This window comes from Papio anubis, chromosome 15, assembly GCF_008728515.1.
Source record: "Papio anubis isolate 15944 chromosome 15, Panubis1.0, whole genome shotgun sequence".
In the NCBI taxonomy this organism is placed as follows: Eukaryota; Metazoa; Chordata; class Mammalia; order Primates; family Cercopithecidae; genus Papio; species Papio anubis.
Genome location: NC_044990.1, coordinates 18,645,452 through 18,661,083, shown reverse-complemented (window position 1 = coordinate 18,661,083; position 15,632 = coordinate 18,645,452). Strand labels below are relative to the sequence as shown.

General features: G+C 41.9%; 1 long non-coding RNA gene across 1 annotated transcript in view; it reads left to right on the top strand.

The window, feature by feature from the left end:
- The window catches only part of LOC108582859, a 127,971-nt gene extending 113,141 nt beyond the window's left edge, over nucleotides 1-14,830 (top strand). Inside the window, exon 3 of the long non-coding RNA XR_002518317.2 lies at nucleotides 7,059-14,830. This is a non-coding gene — a long non-coding RNA (uncharacterized LOC108582859). The remainder of the gene's footprint in view (nucleotides 1-7,058) is intronic.
- The last annotated feature ends 802 nt before the right edge of the window (nucleotides 14,831-15,632 follow it).

Sequence of the window (15,632 nt, the reverse complement as noted above, 5' to 3'; positions counted from 1 at the left end):
GGCTATAGAGGAAGAACTCCCACCACTCTAGAAGTGCCTCCTCCTCAGGAGTTCAAGAGAATGCACATTCTGATTCCTCTGGTACATCATTTAGAAAGGCCTCTCGATATTGTCAACTGCAAAATCAAAAGCTTCTTTGAGATGGCCTGTCCCATTTTAATGGCCCTTGGAGACATGCAGATAACTTACGGAGCATCCTGACTTTGAACAAAAGACAACTGAATTATAAAAGTCACATAAATATATTGTTGAAAGTAATAATGGCGTTTGTGTGGCACATTATGGTTTGCAAAGAAATGTCTCCTATTACCGTGTTTGAGCTTCGTAAAAACTCTTTGTAGTAGGTTGTTATTCTGAGTAACAATAGCCCCTTACATTTCTTAGCTTGAAAATGTACTTTTTCATTATATTTATTTGATTGTATTTCTCTATTGCTTTCATTGGTATTCGTAAGTCATTTTTATTTCATTCTCCTACTCCTAAAACCGTCAATACATTTCTAGAATTAGGTAAAATCTCTCATTCAATGTCCTTCATATTTCAGCTCAGACCATTCTTCCAACATATGTCCTTATGCTCACCTTCTTGAAAACACCTTTTTCTTTGTTCTCTCTGTTCTCCCTCCTCCAATCCTTTTCTTTTCTCTTCTCCCGTCTTCTCTGCTTTTACCAAGGCTCCATCCTTGACTTTGACCAGCCCCTACAGGCTTCCTTAGATATCACCTCCTTAATTAAAGTCTTTCCTGCCAACACCCTAAAACTTGGATGTGACATTTTCCTTTTCAGAATTTTCCATTTATTTGATATCTTTGTTTCAAAACTTATGTCATAACAGTGGCAAGGGCATTTAGTGAACTGTTTTATTAGATTAAAACTTCTTGAAGGCTATGGCTTTGTTTTCTTCTTGATTCAAACCCCAGATCAAGTATCATTTCAACTATGAATTGTTTTCCATGGACACTTAATAATTCCCTTTTCTCCCTACCATATTTTTTTATATACTTTACCCAGATGTGCTAATCACGTTGTATTGAAATGGTTGGTTTTACTGTTTGTCTTCCCCATTAAACTAAAAGCACCTCAAAGGAGCATAGCATAGTGGTTAAACAGCCAGACTGCCTAGGCTTAAATCTCAGCTCTGCTATTTACCAATAGTGTGACCGCAGGCAAGTTACTTAACCTCTCCGTGCTTCAGTTCCCTTATCTTTAAAATGGAGATAAAAATAGTACCTTTCAGAGTGGCTGCGAGAATTAAATGAATTAATACATATAAAATGCTTATCAGATAGTATGCAATTGTAATTATTATACTATGTTGTCCTTCGTATTTGTATTGACAAGAACAATGCTTAAACTAAGCAGGCACATGACAAATGTTTGTTGAATAAATAAGTGAAAAAAATGAGGGAAGATGCACAGGATGCTTCTTTCTAGTAGATTCTATACTCAAAGGTAGAGACCGTCCTTCACCCGTAGCTTTTCCACAGCAAAGTAACGAAGTTTATAATAGATGATCAATAAGTACATGTGGTGCATACTGTATAAATATTAATCCAGTGACTGGCAGATTGAGAAAAATAAAAATAATAAATTATGCAATGAATTCAGTTTAATCAAATAAACGATCACACAGGATTTTACATTAAGGTTGTGCGACACATTTCCCACTTGTTTTAAAGTTCCCTGTTGGGAAGATGTTTCAACATGCATGGCTATGCTTAGCCAGACCTTAGCTCTCCAATGATACAGGGGAAACCTGCCAGGTAGACATCAACTGGGGATGCCATCCCTGGGAGACGAACATCACAGTGGGAGCCAGGACCAGGCAACAGAGGTGGAGTATTAACACAGCTTCTGTGGCTCCCAAAGGGTGGAATGCAGACTCCAGAATGACTACTCTTTGGAAAGGTGTAGAGAGCTGTGCAGTAGCCCCACTCTAGATCTGATAGATATGGACTTTGAGCCAAAACAGAGGCTTTGGCTGGAAAAGTGAATCAACTGAGGAGTTTGAAAAGGCAGATTTAAAAAAAAAAAAAAAAAAAAAAAGCCCCTTCCTGGCAGATGAATCGGACAGGTATGGGGCTATTTCACAGTCCAGCAAATGTGCACACTCATGTCAGCGACCACAGCATGAAAAAAGCAGGGACCTGTTTGTTCAGCTAGAAATGCTTACCCTGGCCTCTTCCCCTCCCTTTCTGCTTTGTCACTCATTCTGTGTTGGAGAGGTGTTCTTTTTTTCCCTCATCCCCTTGGCTTTTTAAAGTAACATTAGCGGAGCAGTTAATGAGGCAGTGGAAAGCAAGCTGGTCCGTTCAGGGTTGCTAATGACTCCATTCCCGGGAGCCTAATCAAAGATTTGTACATTTAATTGCTGTCAAGTCAGCGCCAACCACCTGCCATTTCGGCAGCACCTGAGCTCCCAGCTCGGTAGCCCCTGATTCTAAATGAATCCATCACCATTTCTAAAGGCCGGGAGGCTAGGCTGCTGGGCTACCTTGAAGTGGGCTTGTCCAGGAGGGCAGAGACCAATAGGCCTAATGGAGAGGTGCTGCTTCCCTGTCAGGGCCAGCATTGGAAAGGCGCCTGCAGTTTTTCTAGGATCCAATTTCTGCTTTTTTTTTTTTTTTTTTTTTTTCCCCGGGGGAGGAAAAGATAGGTGTGGTGAGGGGAGGGTGTGGAAAGGAGGAGAGGAGGAGAGAAGGTGACATCTAACCACATTCTTCAGAATCTACTGAAGCTTTTATTCTTAGGGGTGACAATTTCTGACCCCAGCGCATGGTTGTGCCACGAATGAATGTTTGCTGGAGATCCCTTCCAGTTAAAATGGTGGTGGTTCTATTGCTTACCCCCATCCAGGTTGTAGTTGTCCTCTAAGCCTTTTTTTTTTTTTTTTTTGGAGATTTGGGGAATGAGAAAACAGTCAATCTGGACCTGAGTGTAACCTAATGGTAAAACAGGCTAGCTACTTCATGAGGTATAAATCAGGTAAGAAAACTATGTTTAGCCGTTGTTCTAACTGCAATAAAAATTCTTTAAACACACATACTAAATTCTGAGTGTATTCTTTGTACCTGTAATAGGTACATCAGGTATACCTATGATAGCTGATCTTTCAAAATCAGTCTCTAGAGTAGCCGTTCTCAAACTAGAGCACGCCTCAGAATCACCTGGGGGATTTATTAAAACATAGCTTGCCGGGCTCCCACCCCAGGGCTCCTGGTGCAGTAGGTCTGAGGTAAGGCCTGATGATTTGCATATGTAACAAGTGGGTGGTGCTGATACCACTGATTTAGGGAGAACCATCTTATGGCCTCTTGGGAATGTCCAGCTTACTTGTTTGTAGGAGGATGAGATTCTCATTTACCAAGAACTTCATCTGCTGTCAGTACCTGAGTTGGCCATGGGAAAGAGGCACCAATTGGAGAACTTATGAAGGGAAAAGAAGGGATTTCTCCTTTTTTTTTTTTTTAAACCTTCCCAGCACAGTCCACTCACCATGTATTAAGGAAGGAGCCAGAACCACTGAGTCAGTAGGTGGGTAGGAAGGGTGCTTTGAGCTAGACAAAAACCCTTTCTATTTCAGAATTTCTCTGGTGGGAATGGATTTGGGAATTCATTCTCTCTTTCTGACCAACCATCCTGGTTTGCCCAGGACTGAGAGATTTCCCCTGGCACTCCCAGTGCTGTAAAACTGGGGGAGTTCTGGGCAAACAGGGACTCTGTTCACGCATCTCTTCTTTAGTTTAGTAGAATCATGAAGGGCATATTGTTTGTTCAGATTTACAGATAAAATGAAGGTAAAGATTGCCACAGGATTTATTTCCATACCTCTGCCCCCAAAAGGAGAAAACTAAGGTATTCAGGCTGATAAATCTTCATCTTCCCCCCCAGCTTGCCATTGACAAGTACTTGCTCTAGGTGACTTTGGAGCTGGACCCATTTTTCATTATTTACTAACAGTAAGGACACTTCTTTTTTATTTCTTTACAAAAAAAATTGCTAAACTTCAACTGATTTTTAAAATAAATTAGGAGAGACAACCCCATCTTTTCACTGCAACGTATAGCTTCTGCTTGGCTTGGAGCTGAATTTCTAGCATAGTCCTTCGTGACTAACCTGTTGATCTGATGAAGATACTCTAGGTACTAGCTCTGTCCTAAAGCTTTCTGCTAATTGTTGTTTTCTTGTGTTTACTGTCTTTCTCCACTCCAAATAGTTGTCACTGTGTTCCAGACAAATGCACACTTGTTTTGATTTCCTTCTTACTGCTTAGTCTATTTATATCAGGGGACCCTGGAAAGTGTGCAAGATAACCTTACTAGAAAGCTAAATTAATTCTAAAGAGCAAACACCATATGATCCACCAATCAGATGGGAAAATATTGTTAATTGTTATTCATTTGCTACCCTAAATCTTTCCCAAGAGTGCTTGACATCGCAAAAATGAGGTACATTTGCTCTCTAGTCACCTTTGGAATTTAGATCTGAATGCCTCCCTGACCTGGGAAGATAGAACAAAAGAAATAATTGCCATCAATCTGACAAGACCGAGAAGGGCAAGTGCATGCATGTGTGTGTGTATATTTTCATGGAAAAATAAATTGGCAGCCTTCCTGAGAGAAAATCCATTGCTTTTTGGGTTGGGAATTCCTCAGAGGCAAAAATGTCCTAAAGAAGGGACTTCTGGTTCTGGAGTCACTGGAGTGGCTGCATCAGGATGGTGAGGGCACCGCATCGCTTTCTACTCATTATCGGCACTCTATCAAGCACCATCCTCTGGGGATATCCTCCCCTAACCAGAGCAATTCCCATGTACAGGTCCCTAGGACCGCCCTTACCTTCATGTCACTTTATTCCCCTGTTTTAACTCTTACTAACATAGTTCTGGGCCATGTGGGTATGTATGTGTCTTCTGACTTGATTGTAGACTCTTTAAGGCCAAGATCCAGGATATATTCATAGTGGGTACCTTGCTGGCTCATGTAGAACATGTCACCCAGTAGGTGCTCAATAAACATTGGTTGATTGAATGAGTGGCTATTATGGTTGAAGCACTTTCCATGATTCTAAGCCCATTCCTGGCTGATCATTTCTACAGAATTCACTATGATTTTAACACGGTAAATAGCTTTGGGCCAAGTCAAGTGATTCTTAGTGTAACACTCAGATTGGGCACAGGCATGCTCAAAGGTTAAATTGGCTGCTTCTTGAGAGACAGGATTAAAAACATACGGTCAGAAAGGCAATTGGATTGCTTCATTTCACTCATAGCTTATGCACTTCATTCCCTTTGGCCCCATAAAACCCAGAACCATGGAAAATAAAGTCATCAGGAAGCTCATCCATCTCACTTTCTCTTTCCTCTCTCCCCCTTTTCCATGTAAGTTGGGAGGCTGCCTTCTACGCTAGCACAGGACAACTCTGGCCCAGAGAAAGCTTTATTGTCACCCTGTAAATCTTGCAAAGAATAATGCTCAAAACGGTTCCACTGTGGCTTGAGGCAGAGGTCTTTGCTCTGCTCAGCCTAGCTCTCATGTTCACTGCTTCTACATTAATCCCAAGTATGAGGGTAAATGGTGGAAGAAATGGAGAATGTTCTTCTCTGGAAACCTTGACTTTATTGCAGGCATGACTCACTTTACACAATAGGTGTGGTCTCAAAGAGCTATGGGAAAATCACGTTTTTAGAAATCAAGTCATATTTCAAGTGTACTAGAAAAAAAGCTGACCATTTAATGAAGGTATTTATGATTACTTTCAAAGTATCATCGTTGCTAGTGGAATATAAGCCCGTAATTTCTCTTCTGTGAAAATCCAGATTTTCACAAGCTGTGTTTGCTCTAAGAGAGGTGCAGGAGATTGTGAAAGGTTGGATGCAGGTGGCATGGAGACGTATAATTACTGTGTTTAGAGTCCTCTAAGAGATTGGGGCTTGAGGGCTTTTGCTTCTTCTCTTTCATCCATTGTTGTGCTGCCTCACTGGTGCCCCTCTCTATCCCATCTCTCCCCTACCTTCCGGCCTACCGCCTCCCAGACCCCCAAGGAGAAAGAGAAGAAAGACATTTGAAATACTCTTAACTTCATCCTGAAGAGGTGAGCCGCTTGCCAGTGGGTTCTAAGGGAGGTTGAGGTTCGTGCCAGGGTAGGGTCACTGCCATCATCAGAGTGCAGGGAATAGCAGCAGGGTGGGATTCAGCCAGCTTTGAACTCCTTGCTGTCTTTCGGATACAGGGCCCAAGAAGGGGAACTCGGTGTGATATATCATGGTGTACACACTTGTCCCATCCCCACTCCCATGTTCTTTCTAGGCTCACTAACCCTGCACTCCATATTTCTGGGCCTCAGTTTCCCACATGGACACTTCAGGGCCTCGAAAGGTCTGCGGGCAAGGGTGCCTTGGGAGGGTGCGGTCCATTTTGTTTTGTGTGACTATTACAGAACCACACGGGGCGCTCTTTCAGCTAGGCCACGTGCCAGAAAGAGAGGAGAGAGTCTAGTCAGGATATTTAACTTACCATGGTCATGGCAAGAATTTTTCCTGCTGCAAACTTCCTAACATTCTGACCCTTCTGGTCTCAACATTTCCAAGGCTGTTCCTATGCCAACTGAAAAACATTCCATAATCTATGTTTCTTGTGCAGTGTAACAGTGGGCTTTGCAGTACCAGGAAGATGTATGAAAGGTTTGATTTATTGCCCATTCTTTTGTGTGGGAGAGTCTAGTGATTTCAGATACAACAACAGAACTCTGTGAGATGCTGAATTGCCCAGGGAGTGTTCAACTTCCCCGTGTCTTCACTGTCTCACTTGGGAGGGTGTCAATGAATCATTCCTGGATACCTGACCAACATGGACGATGTCATACAGTTGATCTCAAAACTAAATATCCAGGTGTTTTCAATTGTGTAGTCAACATACCCAAATGCTTCTCTGAAATACACCGTTGTATTAGTAAGCCTGCTGCTTGGTTTCCTGTCACCATAGCCTGACCATTCTGGACAAAATCCTGACCTTTGTTTTGTCTCTTTTTTATAAATCACTCCTGCATTTATCTTTGCAGGGAGAGAAAACCTTTTTCTAACTGGTCTTTTTCAAAAGTTTGTTGGACTCACATCAAGGATGAAGAACTTCGATGTCATTTGAACACCACCACCACCACCACCAGCATCAACAAACAAACAAGCAAACAAGCGAGAAGTCAGGAGCCCTGTGGCCCAGCCTCCAGTCCATTTCCTCACTGTGATCTGGCTAAGTCACCTCCCCTCCACCTCAGTTCAGTCACCTACACAACAGGAATGGTGGCTCCTAGAGCGAAAAGTTCTTAGGAGTATTCAGCACAATGCTGTGTGGAGCACTTGGAAACTGCGTGTGGATCACCTCATATTTCTGGCCACAGGTCGTTCAGACATCCGCCCTTTGCCCTGGAGGAGGACCACTAGGGACTTCAACCGATAGGCACCAATTCTGGCTTTTACCCTACCCGTCCTTTGCCATCCCAGACTATGCCATCAACAAGTTCTAGAAACCAAGTTAGAAATGCTGTTCCCACGAGGGCCTCTGTGATCTCTCAGAATGACAATCAGCTGGCCCTGCTGGGCAGATGGTACCCAATCCTGATCCACACTTAGCTGTCAACTTAATCATTCTCAACTAAAAACACCTACCTGAACACTTTCAGGGGTTAAGAATAGTATAATCTCACTTAGCCGTTTGTGTTTTTTCTTCTTTTTACAAAAAGAAATTTATCTTATAATTATTTTTGATCAGTTTCTTGAGGTATAACTTAAGTGTACTAAAATTTGCTCTTTTTAGTGTACAGGTCTAGGATTTTTGAGAAACGCATAGTCTTATGTGACCACCCCCAAGATCAACATATAGAATAGTCCTTTGCCACCCGAAATTACCTTGTGCCCTTTTGTTGTCAGACTCTTCTTGCTCCAGGCCCTGGTAACCACTGATGGATATTCTGTTCCTATAGTTTTGCCTTTTCCTGAATGTTCTGCAAATGCAGTCATTTAATATGTAGCCTTTTAGGTCTCATTTCTTTCACTCTGCATAATGCATTTGAGATTCACCCACATTGTTATCTGTTTCAATAGTTTATTCCTTTTTACTGCTGAGTAATATTCCCTTGCATGGAGGTACCACAGTTTGGGTAACCATTCTGCAGTTGAATGAGATTGAATTTGTTTCCATTTTTTGGTGATTATAAATACAGCTATAAACATTTGTGTAACGTGTTTCGTATGTACATACATTTATCTTAGACGTTTGGTTTTAAGAGATGTTTTTAGGTTTAGTTCCAGATGAACAACAAGAGACTGAAAGACTTAAGGGACCCCTGGGAAGAGCAGAGGGAATATTCCCTGAGGCAGCCATCAGTCAGGCCTGGGCCTGTCATTTAAATGTGGGCTAGTGGTAGCAAGATGCTGTTATTATTTTCACCAAGGACATTTTTTGAGTAGAAATTAAAATGAACTCTATTTCTCTGAGCCCCTGGAGAAGAACATAAGTACATGATGGTAACCATCAATTTAGTGGGCCTAACGTTATCTAGGTGGTTAATGTTTCCATGGCTTCTGGCAATTCCCAGTGTAGGTCACCTGTGTATCCTGGGTGGATGCTTCTTTAAATTAAAGATAGGCTGTTCAGCTTAATAACAGCTAAGGGAGAATATAGAGCTTGTGGGTGAACTGTTTACTAACAAACTTCTTCAGGGTCATTCAACTTGAATGAACTCTCTTTTAGGCTAACTTGGTTTGTGGAGGGAATGTATGTTTCTTAGTTAAAATAGTTGTATTGGAATCCCAGCTGTGCACAGGACTTTAAGGTAATTATGAACTCCCACTGCAGATTTCAGGCTTAGCACGAATTCTCGTTGCTTTCTACTTGTATCCATCAAAAACATGAGTTACGGTGGAGTTACAGCTATACTTGCAAGGGTCTCAGTGAACCTCTCCCACTATTCTGCCTTATCACCCTTGGGTGCCTGTGTTCTCTACCCCCTCCCCACTACATGTTTTCATTCAGCCAGGAAACATTTACTGCCTGCCTGGTATCAAGCCCTTGCATGAGGGCAGGAGCTCTCAAAGATGACTACACTAAACAATCATCTGACCTTTCACATGTAGACCTCAACATGAATGAGTTTCAGTGCCGATAGGGCCATCATTACCTTTAGACAAATTTTCAGGAACAGCTAAGACTAGAGAATGTATGGCTAAAGCACAGCACTATGCATTTATAATCGTCATGGGTTCTACTGTTTTAATGATACATCGAGAATATTTCAGTTTTATTTGTATGAGCTGGCCCTATGTAAAACATTATTTCAATGAGGAAATGTGTTTGGAGTTCTAAATGACTAACTTACAAACACAACTTTGAATAAAGTCCATGAATAACTTGAGGATTTATGTCTATCAATGGCTGATTTACAAGATTGTTGGCTTTGGGTTTATTGCTATCCATTTTGAGAGGCATCAGATCCTCCAAGGTTCAAGTTTCATCATCACTACTGACTAGCACTGAGACCTTAATGGGATTAATAACAATGATAATGATAGTGACAAGAGCTAGCTTTTTGTGAGCACAGTGGCTAAGAGAGTTAGCATCAGTTCTAGCTGCTTTCATTGACATAGATGTAAGTGGGGAGGGAAACCATGACTAGACTCAAATCTCTGCTCTAACATCTGATACCTGAATATCACTTTGCAAGCCACATCATCTCTCTAAGTTGTAGCTCTTTGTCTGAAAAATGTGGATAGTTAATATATTATAAATAAATTCTTACATTAATAATATTAATATTAATGTATTATTACATTAATACACAGAAATTCGGAACACTATTGTGGGGATTACATCAGATGATGGAGATATTTAATCTAGTGTCTTGTATATGGCGAATAAAAAATAAATACTCACTGCTGTTATGCTTGTTGTCTTTCGTGTGTGTATAGCTAGACTAAATGAATCTGAAAAGAAATGAGTGAGAAATTATGCTTTGATATTTCAAAATGATAGACTCAGTGTAGAGGTTGTCCTAGCTTTCCACAATTTGGGAAAGAAACTGAGATCTGGACAAAATATTTTAGTCCAGAACATGAGGGAGGTAATCTCATGCCTGGGTTGAGTAGGGATAATGTTGCCTCCAACACGGCAGAAAAAATTTCCATAATCCTTTGTAAATTCAATTTTCTTCAACAACAACAAAGAGAAATTATTTTCAGATCAGACTAGAAAGGGTTGAGCCAACGTGAGGAAGGAAGAAATAATGTAATATGTTGAGACAACATCCAAGTGTCCGGAGAATCATGGAGAATGGAAAAGGTGCAGAGCACTAGAAATGAGAAAATGTCTTAGTTTTCAAAATTTTGGTTTAGATGATTAAAGAGATGACCTGTAAGTTTTTAGAAGAGACTGGGATAGAATAAGGAACTCTCATGGGTTCGTGAAGACCTGGCCGTACCAACCCTCATTTTCTTTCTTCACATGGTCACTAGCTTGAAAGATACAGGGAACACGTTGCCTAAAGTTGTGAAGAGAGACTTAATGAAATTCGAAATTGTGAAGTATTGACATGATGGACAAATACAAAAATGTTAAATTTAATAGGAGGAAATGTAATGCTTGCTTCTTGATACACAAAAATCAGTAGGCTGAGAGTCCTGGTTAAGTCTCCCTGGTTTCAAAGAAACAAAATGCTGTGTGTGTTTCCGGTGTTTGTGTGTGTGAGTGTGTCCTGGGGGGAGGTACTGTGGTGAGGCACAGGAATAAGTTTCAATGCTGATAGGGCATCATTATCTTCAGACAAATTCTCAGCAACAGCTAAGACTAGAGACTGTATAGCTAAAACACAGTACACAGTGCTATACATTTCTAATGGTCTTAGGTCCTACTGTTTTAATGATATATGCAGAGCATATACATATAGTTAGTGAAGGGATCTAGAATCGCACCCCTGCCCCCTGCAATCCCCGCCCAGGAACAAAGCCCAAGTGGACGTCACATAACCAGACCAGAGACTGAGGCAGCTCCCTTCCTCCTCCTGCTCCTTCCTCCTGCCTACCTCTCTTCTCCCTCTCTTTCTTCCTATAGGATCTCTTATTGCTCTTTCTCTGGGTGTCTGTCCCATTAGCCCATTGCTTTCTGCTAACTGAATCTCTCTGCTTACTCCTTAGTGTGCACATTAATCAAAAGGCCTGCCCCAGCTGTACATAGCCCCACCGCCATCTAGCCGCATCCTCCATGGGTCTTAGCTCAATGTCTAGAAGGAGGAACTGGTGGTCCAGGCCTCAGGAAGAGCTGAGAGGCCTACAAACCATCCAATCAGCTATGGTCAGGGGAGCAAGGGTCATGTGGGCAGCGGGGATGGTGGGTAGCGAAGTTTCTAGAGAGGGAGGTATGTGTGCTGCACATTCCTAGAATGAGACATCATGACACGGAAGCAAGTCATGAGAAAGAAATATTGGGTAGGTGGAGTTTAGATTTAATATATACCAAATAGAACAAATAACTTGCTTTAGCTGCATTTAGTCACAGCTGTACAGCCAAGTACATAGTTACTTCATTGGTCAGACACACGTGGGATATTTTGTTTAGCTCTAGAACTCATCCAGGTAAAGTAAACTATCAGGAGAGTAAAATGTCTGTAAAAACTATTTTATGAAGAATAATTGAAGAATGTTCAGTTAGGAAAAAATACTATTTCAAGACAGTTTTCAAAATTCAGGGTAGGACTAGCTGTCTGTAAACATTAAAGACTGTGGTGTGGGAAGCCAACTTATTCCACTCTTCCTTCCTCTCTCTTCACTCCTTCCCCTTTTCCCTCCCTTCCTCCCTCCTTCCCTTCCTTCCTTCCTTCCCTCTTTCCTTTCTTCTCTCCTTCCTTCCTTCCTTTCTTCCCTCCCTTCCTTCCTTCCTGCAACAAACATGTAGAGAGCGGTTGAGCTATGCTACTTCCGGCAAGTCATATACTTTGCTATTCCCCCAGGGCTCCAAACGTGGATAATTTCATGAGGTTACATTCTAGTGGGGAGGTGAACATTTGAACAAACACCACTGAAAACATAGTTATTGTGATTGAGGGTGACAGAAGGCTCGGTGAAGGTACAGTGAGACAGAGACGGGGTCAGGAGAGAGTGGATGGTAGGGCACAGCCATGAAGGATCAGTGGCATTTCACTACATAGACCAAGGAGACAGTCTTTCAGGCAAATTAACAATATTCATGAAAACACATGGGGTACGAATAACCACTGCACATTCCCGGAACTCACCATAACTGTTCCATGGGGCTGGCGTGGAACAGGCAATGAGAAGGGTGTTAGGAGGAACACTGATGCCTACATTTGGGGAGGTAAGCCAGAGCCTGATCACAGGGGAAAGGCTTCATCCTCTAATGTTATAGGGCTTCACTGCAGGGCTTTCCCAGTGAAGTCTCGATTCATCTTGGGTGAGGGACCATAAAGGGTGAGATTAGAGGCAGAGTGATCAGTTATTGGCTAATGTGATAATTCAAGAAAGAGGCGATAAAATCCCTGGGACAAAGAGAAGGCAGCAGGCCCAAGAGGCTGTTTTAGAAAGACAGACTCACTTGGGTTTGGTAATCCATTGAATGGAAACAAGCAGGCTGTGTAGGGTCCTGGTTTTGAAGTGGTCGATTAGTGGTTCTATTAGTTAAGATGGGAAACATAAAAGAAGGAGCATTTTTAAAAGGAAGGCAAGTTTGATTGGTATCGTTACGACAATTACTAGAGACACGGTATAGCTTGATGTAAGGAAGATCTTTCTAATATTTACATCTGTGCAGAAATGAGATCCCCATCACAAGTGTTCAAACAGAGACTTGTATGACCACCTATCAAGGTCACAGAAAAGGCAATTCCTGCATTGGGTAGGAAGCCAGAGTAAACAACCTTTAAAATCCCAACTTTAAGATTCAATGGTTCTATAGTACTAGAAAAAAAGGCTGTTTATTTCATGCATTGTTGATGTCTCCTGACAGATTTCAAATACCACTGTGACATATACTATGAAATTAAACAAGTAGAAGGAGTGATAAATGCACACTTTTGATATGTGTATTGATAGCTGTGTATTTCCTTTATATGCATTTTTACATGAGGCTGTTTATATCCAGAATTTTAGTTGCTGTTTCACAAATCAGCAGTCAGTATTTGACATACTTGTCAATGTCAGGGGCACTGACACAGCCAGCTCTACGTGCTTGTGTGTAAATATGTGGTTACGTCTGTGTAAATAAGAAGAAAGGGACTATGATTTGTAACTAAATGATTACTATTTTCCATTTAGTGCAGTATCTATTCTATTACTGCAAAGCAGTCATTTATAAATCTTTTGCAAGGCAATGATTCTGAGGAGAGTTAAATATCAATCTAAGTATAACATCAGTATGTAAACAGATTGATGAATTGCTAGATTGCTAGGATATAAACCATATGGAACTGCAAATAACGCTGTAAGGAGCTGGGGATAATTTTAGCATTTCATGAAAGCCGAGGACGAGACGGAGCTATACTACCAGTTGATTAAACTTCCCAACACTCTTCTGCTTTTCCTCTCAGGGCTATGTGGGACAGTTAGCATTGTGAACATTAAAAGTATAACTTGATAGATGGTTTCTCTCCTAATGCAGGATGAACGGGCCCTGTAGGGATGGTATTGAAAAAGACTGTAGAGGTGGACTGGGGAGAGATTGGTACCTGAGGGCTGGCCCTGTGCGATGCTGCCTCAGATTTTGTGAGTATTTGATTAAGGCTCAAAAGCATTCAGCAGATCTTCCAAGGAGCCTATGATGCAAGTAAAGATTAAGAACCATTTACTTTTTAAGTGATAAGAATAAGGCTTGAGTCCAGGTTTTCTGTCTCTCAGTTTGGGGCTTTTTTAATGAAATCACACTAGCTTCACATACTAAATCCTGTGATGGCAAAATACATTTTATACCTTGCTATCATCATGATTCTCTCTCTTTTCTGGGTTATGAAGGTAGATCCTTCTCTCTTTGCAGTTGTGTATGTAGCACCCCTACTAATACCCAGGTGGGTAGAATTAAGTTGAGGGGTCTTGGGGCTTTTATGATTGAAAGAATTTTCAGCTACATCTATGCGGTCAGAGTGGAGCACAGAATTAAGCAATTTTCAGCTAAATTTGAGCACAAAAGGCAGCCAATGTGGAAAATTACTTAAGCCCTGTCTGAATCTGGCTTCTGCAAATCTGACCTGAATTACCAAAGAAGAAAGCATTTTCTATGGAGTGCTCAGAGGGGAACCACAGAGATTAGTAAAGAAGGCTCCCCGGAAAGGCTCTAAGGACTGCAATCATTTTGACAAGGAGGCCGTGGGTGAATATGCTAATGACTGCCAAGTTTACACAACATTTTCACACAGAGAATTACAGCCTGTGGTCTCCGAGCACAAAGGGAGGTCGGGGTTAACCTACAGCTTGTGGCCTATGTGTTAGCTCCTGGGGTCCTGTTGGCCTGACTGAGACGTGGCTACCATCTGGGTGATCAGGGAGCGTTTCTCTTCTGACTCTCAAAATGGCAAGCCAAGGACAGCTCAGGGAAAGGCTGGGGCTGCCACGCCCTAAGAGCAAAAGGGTCCCCGAGTAGGTGGCTGGGTTCTGGAGCAGTCAGGCTTAGAGCAACCCTGCACATCTCATCCCAAACTGCCCCCCTCTCTCTCAGCAGGGCCTCCAGGAGGAAGACTGGAAAGAGATAGGGGTAAGGACCATCATTTTGCTGCATTTTCCTTTTTATTTTTATTTTTTATTATTTGTTTTAAACGGTGTCTCACTCTGTCACCCAGTCTGGAGTACAGTGACATGATCTCAGCTCACTGCAACCTCCGCCTCCCGGGTTCAAGGGATTCCTCTGCCTCAGCCTCCGGAGTAGCTGGGACTACAGGGACAGCCGCCACACCTGGCTAATTTTTTGCTGCATTTTCCATCTCATGCTGTTCAAGTGTGGATTCTTTGCATAGTGGTTTTTTTTGTTTGTTTTTTTGTTTTTTGCTTTTTAATTTAAAAAAACAAGTTAAAGCGTTGTTGTAGTTTTCCTTTGGGGACTATCCTAAGTGCCTCTTACCATTGGATATGGTAATTTATTCTAACTTCATTAGGTATTTATCCCAGATGTGTCTCTTGAAACTTGCTGGCTGCGTTTCTAACATGCTTAACTCCATGTAGCGTAACAAGGTAGGACCACTCGTCAGCACCTTGCTGGAACAGGCACGAACAGGACCTAAAGGAGATACAATTTCTTGAAGTGAGTATATTAAACAGGAGCAGAAAATGTATGCATACCTTTAGTAGTACCTGGTAGGGTTTGGTGTAAGGTATATCTAATGAGGTTTTAGTGAAATAAAAAATTACAAACACCAGCCTGGCCAACGTGGTGAAACCCTGTCTCTACCAAAAATACAAAAATTAGCTGGGTGTGGTGGCGGGTGCCTGTAATCTCAGCTCCTTGGGGGGCTAAGGCAGGAGAATCGCTTGAACCCAGGAGGCAGAGGTTGCAGTGAGCCAAGACTGCACCACTGCACTCCAGCCTGGGCGACAAGGTGAAACTCTGTCTCAAAAGAAAAAAAAATGTTAAACACAGATATATGAAA